We start from the raw sequence: 9,102 nt of genomic DNA on the forward strand, positions 1-9,102 counted from the left end.
TAACAGAGAATACTTTCAGATTCTCACTGCAGAGGAAGCAATTACACGAAATGCCATTCCACATGCTCAAACGTGGCTTCCTGGAGCTCAGCTGCAAATTATGCAAATCTTCAGTTTGCCGCCAGGAAATTTCCTGGACAGCTCGTCGTTGCTAAACAATCGGAACAGAAGAGCCAAGACCATTCCTGGATCATTTCTTCATTATACTTGCAATTAGGTTGTTTTCATCAAGTGTTTACACAATTCTGGTTTCCCCTTTTTCCTCTGATGTTTTTTGTTTCTGATTTTGCTCCTATTTCGTATCCAGCGCAGGAGTTCTGAGGTATGCACCATTGAAGAAATCGAAGCTGAGGAATCCTTGATTGAGAAAAATGTTGCGAGTGGGTCTATCATGGTATAGTGCAGTGCAGGCTTGAACTTGAAAAGAATAATTGTTGTGGAATAGTCTCCTAAAGTTGCTATCAGGATTCCTTTCATTTTAGCAATTACTAACATTAAATGATTTTGTTATTCTTCGGAAAGGAAGGATGAAAAAGACTAATTGAAACTGTTCGAGGAAATTTCTATGCAGTAAGGACAGAGTGAGTAAACCAGGCCATGCTAGATGGAATTGAGGTATGATTTTTTTTGTAGGTCTGCAATATTTGTCTTATAGTTCAGATGGTCTTCTGTAGTTAGTTAGTTGCACAAATAGGAAATGACTGCTAAGATATTATCAAGGCCGCAAAATTATGAAACACAACAAAACATAAATCTGAATTAGCAAGGCTAACATTATCAAACTCATGTTGGTGTTCGCAATCAGGGTTTTGAAAGTGATGGAGGCATCACCTCCAGGTCATCCACCAAGAAGATGCCCTGAGGCAGACTATAGAGGCATGGATACAATCGAGGTGTATGCCTTTTGTATAGGGGTACATATAGAGGTATGTCTCATGTAAGGTGTCAAGGAACCATTCAACCTAAAAGCTTAAGCTGTTAGGTGAGGTCCCTGAATACTTTTCCTATTTTCTGTCATGCCCCCTCACGCGAAAGCCCATTGGGCTTGAAGCATGGACAAGCACAGGCCCACCACCCAACCATACCTTGTGCTGAAATTTAATTAATTATAATGAGAGTGGTGAAGATTGAAAACTAGACCACTTGGGTCAAATAGGCTTTGATACCATGTCAAGGAACCATTCAACCTAAAATCTTAATCTGTTAGGTGAGGTCCCTGAATAGGTTTTTTATTTTCTAACACAAGGCATATGCCTCCCTTGTGCTTTATTTAGTAGGCAACTAGGCATGTGTCACCTAGGATTTTACCCTTTGAAGTTAACAATTTTATGATAAAATACTATAAATCAAACAAGGGGACCATTTTATCCTGCTTTTTGTTACATATTAACATAAGAAAAGAAGTATCCCTTGAAACAACATTCTAATAGGTAAGCTTCATATTGAGTCCATAGGCAACCAAAAACCTGACATTTATCTGTTTAATATGTATATTGAAACAAGTAGCAAAGTAATAGGAAACTGATCTAGTGGCAGGAATCGTATGTTAGAAGTGTCCAAATCTTATGAATGTCTCCTAGTATGTTATTTTTCCTCAATTTATTTTTTTCTAATCAGCAACCAAAATAAAGTATTTTATTCATGGATAATGTGTAGGAAACAGTACATGGACTGCCAAGGCCCCTCTTACTTTCCAGGCAAGGGGACTAGAGAGCCTGTAATGGAATTCTCTGATCAGTTCAAGTATCAATCAGAATTACATATTATTATCTCTAGCCATGTTTGTATTATTTCTCATCTTAATTATATCCAGTCTCAACCTGTTTGCCTGGTTCAGGTTATGATTGAGTTCAGCACTTAAGTGTTAAGTTGGGTTCGTTTAGCTCAACTCCATGCAACCCATCTCAACCAAAGTTGTATCTCTACATGTGAAGGATGTAAGAGAGAGAAATTATTTTCCTGGGGTTCAAATAGAGATGTGGTTACATAAGGAAAAGCACTTTTAAAGTTATAAAGGTTCCCAAGATTAATCAATATTATTTATATTGCATTTGTTCATTGCAGACGTTCCCTCTCTCTGAATGTGCTGCATCTGTGTCAGATGTTGTTCAACCATTCAAAGTAGTCCACTAGAACTATTGCCAACATTTATACCAATTGGATGGTTGGATGGCATTTTTGTAGGTGAACCTCCAGGGGGTGGCAATAGAATGAAAAATGCAAGTAAAGTACTAATTTAGGACAACCTGTTAAATCTCCAAACTCTGTAAGTTAGGATTTTGAAGGGGCAAGATGATAATTGGTTTATGGTTTTACTTAGAAAATTAGGCTTAAGGTTTATCGAGGATACTACAATGCTCAGAGATTTGAACTGAGAAGGAAACTCTCAAAGAACTATTCAACCTAAAAGCTTAAGCTGTTAGGTGAGGTCCCTGAATAGGTTGATTTTCTCTTACACGCCCCCTCACGAAAGCCCATTGGGCTTGAAGTGTGAACAATCACAGGCCCATCCATACCTTGTGCTGAAACTTAATTAATTATAGTGGGGGTAATGAGGATCAAACACTAGACCACTTGGTCAAAATAGCTCTGGTACCATCTCAAAGAACCATTCAACCTAAAAGCTTAAGCTGTTAGGTGAGGTCCCTGAATAGGTTGATATTCTCTAACAGGAACTTTGAAGGCACTCAGTGGAAGAATTGAAGCCCAAGTTCTGGATTGAGAACAAGAACTTGCATTAATTGTGCTTGTTGGTAGATATAGTTTTTATCCTATAAAAGGCTTTGAATAGAAACTCTGAAACCCATATTCCAAATAAAGGATTAGATGTTCTTATGCCATGATTAGGAAAAATTAATCAGAAAATAAATATCTCATGAGCCTGAGGAATCTATTTAACATCAAATAGATTTTCTATCTATTTGAGATAAATACTACCTCAAGAAACTTCACTTCTAAATCATGAGAAATATCACCAATAGCATCCTATGATTAAGAGTGAAGAAAAATAATCTAAATCCCAAAATCAATCAGAAGATGAATACTTAATTTTCAGTGCAACTCTTGTAAAACAAGAGCAATGATAGAACCTGTTGTTCCCTTCATTCCATTTCTAGTCTTATGAAGCCTTCATCCCCTTACAATTACATAAGTCTTCAAATGCAAAATGTTGGGTGACAGATGTTGTGATCTATGAATAACAAAATCCGGCAAGGAGAATTAAAACTTAACCAATCTAAAGGAACTTTGAATCAGATCAAATAGTTAATGAATAAGGGATAGTTGTTCATGATGGTTTATTATGTGAAATGTAGGCCATTTTGCAGTATCAGTGAGGAGTCACAATCAAGAAACATCCCCTAAGAAGGTCAGAGGACAATTATATGGTACTGTGTAAAATAGATTCTGGAGTGGTATCCATACTGCCAAATCAAAATAACTGCTAGAAAGTCAGAGGACAATGATGATGATTCACTTGTGCTTCAGTTGACTGTATGCACAGAATGTGGCCAATCCATTAAAAAGCCACATACCTTTCTATATAAGCACTATAGATCTCCTTTGGCTCAACTGAACCAGTGACCTGACTCACTTTAAAAGTAGGAACCCTTTTGTACTCAACGTTTTGGTTTTCAGTATCTTTCAGGCATTTCTCTAGCATGAGATGATTGCATTCAAGTTCTATAAATTGAGGCTAAGGGACATTTGTAACAGCCTAAGTGACTGAACTGACTAACTTTTTTTTTGTGTGTATTTTTGTGGATAATTCATTAAGAGGTTATAAATGGCTAAATGGAATGTTGTATAGATTACTATGCCCCTAAAATATTTATAATGACTATTTTATCCACTTAAAGGCAAATCTGTGTCATGCAGTTCGGCCACTTAAGCTGTTATCAAACATCCCCTAAGAAGGGGAACATGTGTTAGGGTTTGATTTGGGTGGAAGATCCCCCAGGGGGAACATGTTTAGGTGCATTAACATTAGGTGGAAGATCCTTTCTCCTCCTTATTGTTATTGTACTTGTTTCTGTTTTCGAATTATTATTTTGCTCTATATAGTTTTATCTTTTAATGTAGGAAATTGATATTTCAGGTTGAGTACTATGGCACTCCTGTCAGGTTGAAGAGCATTGCACAAATCAATACTCCTGATGCAAGTTTCCATATGACAAATTAAGGTACAGTATTCATAGAAGTATTGGAGAAAACTATTCTTGGGGAAATCAGAAATTCTTCTGACCTGACCTTTATGTTGTGGCTGATATGATTGCACATACAAAGGGGGTAAGCACTATGAATCCCACCTCAACAATCAAATATGAGAAGGGTCAATCCAATTGTTTGTTTGCAAGAATCTGTTGTAAAGGCTTCTTGATAGGGATACATCCTCTGACTACCCAGTGAAGAATATACTGGATGAACATCCTCCAATTAAGTCTAAATTAAGATTCTTCATGGTTGAACACATCCATTGTTGGCCCAAATCACATAATGCTTTCCACATATATTATTCAGACTTTAATGGCCAGGTTTCTTATTTTCTCAACAATGCCCATGTATTTCCTTTTATATTTAGGCTTGTTAAATTTTGTGTCTTTTTTTACTTTAAAGGTAAAGTATAATTGAATTCATTTAATAGCGTATATGTCTTTGTCATTTTTCTTTTTCATAATGTCAATTGTCTTGCAGCTTAAAAGTTATTGAGAAGGTCATTGTCAATTCAGACATTGGTTTAACTCCAAACAATGATGGAGAAGTGATTCAAGTTTCTGTTCTGCAATTGACATGTGATAGGATGAAGGTATATATTGGTATTATCTCATACTTCAAGGAAACAATAGTGTTTTATGAATAACCGAAACAACCCTTAATGTTAAAGTCGTATGTACATCAAATCCGAAACAGGGATAATAGAAAATAACCGTGTTGTTGCACCTTTATTCCCAGATTTCCAAAAGAACCGGTTTATACTTATTATAATGCCCTTTTGATCCATTTCTTCCCCTTCTCTTGGCGATCCTTGCCTTGGTCCACCTTCTTCCTCCTCCCTCTGATATGTTGCAATATATTTTATATGCAAGATGGGAACCTTATTTCTACCTTTCACCCCTAAAATATTCAAACTTATAATTTTGATGATGTGTTGATAATTTAAGTTTGCAGAAGATACCATGAACCAAACTGAAAAATGAGCTCAATTTGTTATCCTAATTCCTAAATTAGTTCCTTATTCTAGTACACAATCTGGATGCCAAACTTGAATATGTGAATGCTTGATAGTTTGCAATATGGTAGCTTGTACAAAGAGATGAAATAAAGCCAATCTCCTTTGAATTTTCTCTAAAAGTTTTCATTGCTAACCCTCCTTGATTCTCATGTTGAATCCAGGAGTTACTGAAAATTGTGGCTAAAAAAGATGAAGGGAAAGTATGTTTCATTAAGGATCTTTAGTGTGCAATTATCAAAAAATAACTATCCTTAATGTGCATGGCCAAAATGTTATAATTTCCTCTGTTATTTCTCGATTCTGTTTGAAGGAATAATACATCAGATAGATTAAAATACCCGGCTCTTCAAGAAAGATAAGGAGGGGTACAAACACAGTCAAGGCTGACATACATAAAAATATGAATCAAAACAGGACTACAAATCCATCCCCAGGCCTGATGCTCTGCAAAATAGTTCATTCCTGCCTTCCTCTTCCCTTGTCAAGGAGTCAGATAGGCTATTGGTTGATCTGGAGTCCACCTGACTGAGAAAGTTTAAGCTGGTGGCTGATGCATTTGCTTCCCTTTGTCAAATATCTTAATATCCACAGGCCTACCCCCAAGGGAAACCAGTTCATCATCATCATCACCTAAGCTTTGTCCCAACTATATGGGGTTGGCTACATGAATCCTATTTCATCATCTAAGCTTTGTCCCAACCATGTGATTGCCACTATTAGCCCAGACAAGCCTGCTGAATATGCTAGTTTTAACCCCTTGATGTGCCTGCCATCTGTTGAGTTCTTCCTACCTAAGGGAATCTCTAGACAAAAGCCTGATCAACTGATCTAACCTTCTACACACTATCTTTAAAGGAAATGTAATAATTGGCTTTGAGCACTTAGTGAACAGATCTGGTTCCGACCTGCAGCTAGAAGCTTTAATTGGCAGGTCTCAACTGACATCTTGTCTAGAGAATATAAAGCTCAAGCTTTTTTCAATTCCAGAGTGGATGGACAAGGAATACTTTTATAATGGCAATGAAGAATTGACAGGGGGTTGTGACTAGCTAGGTACCTGACTTTTTTGCTGTAATATATTTAGTTATTCAATTTGTTCAATGCCAATATTTTCCTCAGAAATTCCTTCCTTGAAACAAGTTTGAGACCTCAATTATCTATCATTTTCGTGTGGCATTAAGAAATATAATAAAATATGCCTAAAAGCTTATGAGAAACTCAACAATCTTTTCATCTTTATCTATCAATAATTCTTTTTCCTTTTCTGTGCAAGGATTTAAATTTCACAACGTATCGGGGTGTATCGGCTGATATGTATCATATCAGTGACTCCCCAGTACGCCCCTATAGTGGGTGTTTTGGGGTCTGATCTGGTTCAGGGGGTAGATGGGCAATAAACCAACTCACTGAACCGGTTTGAAAAAAAAAAGAAAGAGAAGCACCTAATCATACAGGCTGATACATCCCAACCAGCACATCAGCCTGTATCGATATTTAGAATCTTGTTTCCATCTTTAAGGTGTGCCTATCTACTTGTTAATTGTTCATCGGATTCTTGTTGCCTGATGCATCTTCTGTTTTGCAGGAGAGAAAGCTCTTTGAAGACAATGTTAAAGACTTGTCTAGTGATTTTCAGGTACAGAATAACTTGGTTGTCCTTTGTCATGCAAACCAGCATTTATCTATCTTTCTTCACCTTAATCTACAACTTTTATTTCCTGGGACTGACCGTGTAGTGTCCCACTTCTTAAAGACTGAATTTTTTCATAAATTTGTCGTATTGCAGTTAAGGATGAGTGTATGAACAAAAATAATTCTATCTACAAAAAAAGAATGTTCTACTGTTGCTCAATTCTATGGATTAATAAAAAATCTGTAATATTCTCGGTGAAACATGTCTTTTTTGTGTTTTGTACATGAGCATATGCTCCAGGGATTGGGACCAGCTATGTCTTCTGCTTTAACAGAAGCAAATTATAATGACCATCAAATCTTAGCATTCCTTTGTCTCAGACGAAACAAAAATAACAGAAATAAAGGCCTAAAGGAAACTTAATTTTGTTATATGATGTTGCATAACTAACATTATCTTCTATAGCTGGTGAGTTGAATGTGGGATGAGGGATTTGAGGATATTTTGCATTAGCAACTTGCGTGACCTCCCATGTATTCCTTCATTATTATTTGTTCTTTAGCTAATCTCTATTCTTTTTGTCTGTTTTTTATGGACATAAAAAGGGCAGCCCAGTGCATGAGGCTCCCACCAATGTAAGGTCTGTGGAGGGACAGATGTACACAGCCTTACCCCTGCACATACAGAGGCTGTTTCCAAGATTTGAACCCTGGTCACACAGGGCACAACGGAGCAACCCAACCATTGTGCAAGACCCACCCTCTTTGAAGAACATCTGTGCCTAATGCAAACAGTTGCTACCTTTTTTTTCTTTTTGGTAGTAAAAACAGTAGCTACCAGGTCAATGTTTTTAAGAGTGTCAAAAATGGGGGAAGCTTCCTTAACTTTCTTTTGCAGAAATTATATCAACATTTGGGGAAATCTATAGGTCAAATTCAGAATTTATAGATATGTTCAATAAGCAGTACACTCTTTTGACATGGAAAATAAACGGGCTTTGTGTTCTCAATTTTGTCAGCCCTTTGACCATCAATTTCATTGATACTACAAAGGTAAACCTGTACTAAATGTAATGTGATCAAGTATACCCTGACAATCAATATATTACCTTCTTTTGGCCATTCGATGGCCCAGAAAATGGTACTTGAATTCTTCAGTATCACCTGATGAGATTGTTTATGTCTAGGAAATGCTAGGTTGCACTAATTGAGTAGTTGGTTCCTCTTGATTACATTTGAGATTATGTGTAAATACTGGTAAAAAGCCCTAACTTGTACAACATTGAACCTTTTATTTCTCCCCACCATTGTAGCATGGGTGGCCCTAAGCATGTTTTTGAAGGAAAACTGATGATAGTTAGCAGTGATGTGTGTGAATAAACTCTAGAGAAGAAAACTTCATTCCTGATTAGGACTTAGTGTACAAGTATAAATTTAAATTTCTGAATTGCATATATCAAATTCTGCCCCTCATAGTTTGAACTCTCCATAGTTTTCAATAGTTTCACTTTTCTTTCAATGTTTGACATTATCTATCTCATGGTTGGTTTTCAGGACTTGCTGACAGTACAAGAACTCTTTAATGGCAGAGAGAAATGTCTGGAATTCCTTTTGACTACAAATCACAATCGATCCATCCTTATCCATTTGATCTGGGTTGCACTTTGTCTTTAAGTCATCAAATTTTTAACCAAAAAAAAAGTTATCCACTGTATTAGAGTAAACAAAAGTTGTGAATGAATAGCACCATACATTGGCTTGAACTTTTAATTGGTTGACTTTAGATAATCAAATTTCCATTGAATTGAAAATTTTTATATAGAGGATACAGGGTCTACATTATAGCCCTTGCGGAACCAAACATAAACCACAGTGCAGCAAAGGTTTCTTGTACAAGGACTACAATCCCAATTGAGGAATTCAGTCTCTCATCTGCAACTGGTACAAAAAGTTCCAATTGTTCCTTTTAAGAGCCAGATCCTCAGTTATCTCCACTTGAAAAAGGACATAGGGAGTTCAGTGGACTCTAAAGACAGTCTATCACCTTGGTATATCATCTGGGTAGATAATGGTGGGACCCAGAATAACCACATGGGATCATTGGATGGCTATGATCATAAGTTGAGCCACATCTTTAGCGATACATCAGCATCAAAAAGACGTAGTTGTTGTTGCACGCGGTTGCCCAGTGTCTTTTCAGGGTCATAAATATCATCCCCAAGGCAAAAGGTAGTTGGTGC

At 36.7% G+C, this 9,102-nt stretch overlaps 1 pseudogene across 1 annotated transcript; it reads left to right on the forward strand.

Moving 5' to 3' along the window:
• Positions 1-498: 498 nt before the first annotated feature.
• LOC148861860 (ribosome-recycling factor, chloroplastic-like) lies at positions 499-8,672 on the forward strand (annotated as a pseudogene). Its single transcript, XR_016113015.1, has 6 exons — positions 499-506; positions 537-615; positions 4,097-4,181; positions 4,693-4,804; positions 6,816-6,866; positions 8,417-8,672. The product of XR_016113015.1 is annotated as a ribosome-recycling factor, chloroplastic-like (transcript).
• Positions 8,673-9,102: the final 430 nt, after the last annotated feature.

Source organism: Nelumbo lutea, chromosome 4, assembly GCF_056320005.1.
Source record: "Nelumbo lutea isolate HS-2025 chromosome 4, American lotus-T2T, whole genome shotgun sequence".
Classification (NCBI taxonomy): domain Eukaryota; kingdom Viridiplantae; phylum Streptophyta; class Magnoliopsida; order Proteales; family Nelumbonaceae; genus Nelumbo; species Nelumbo lutea.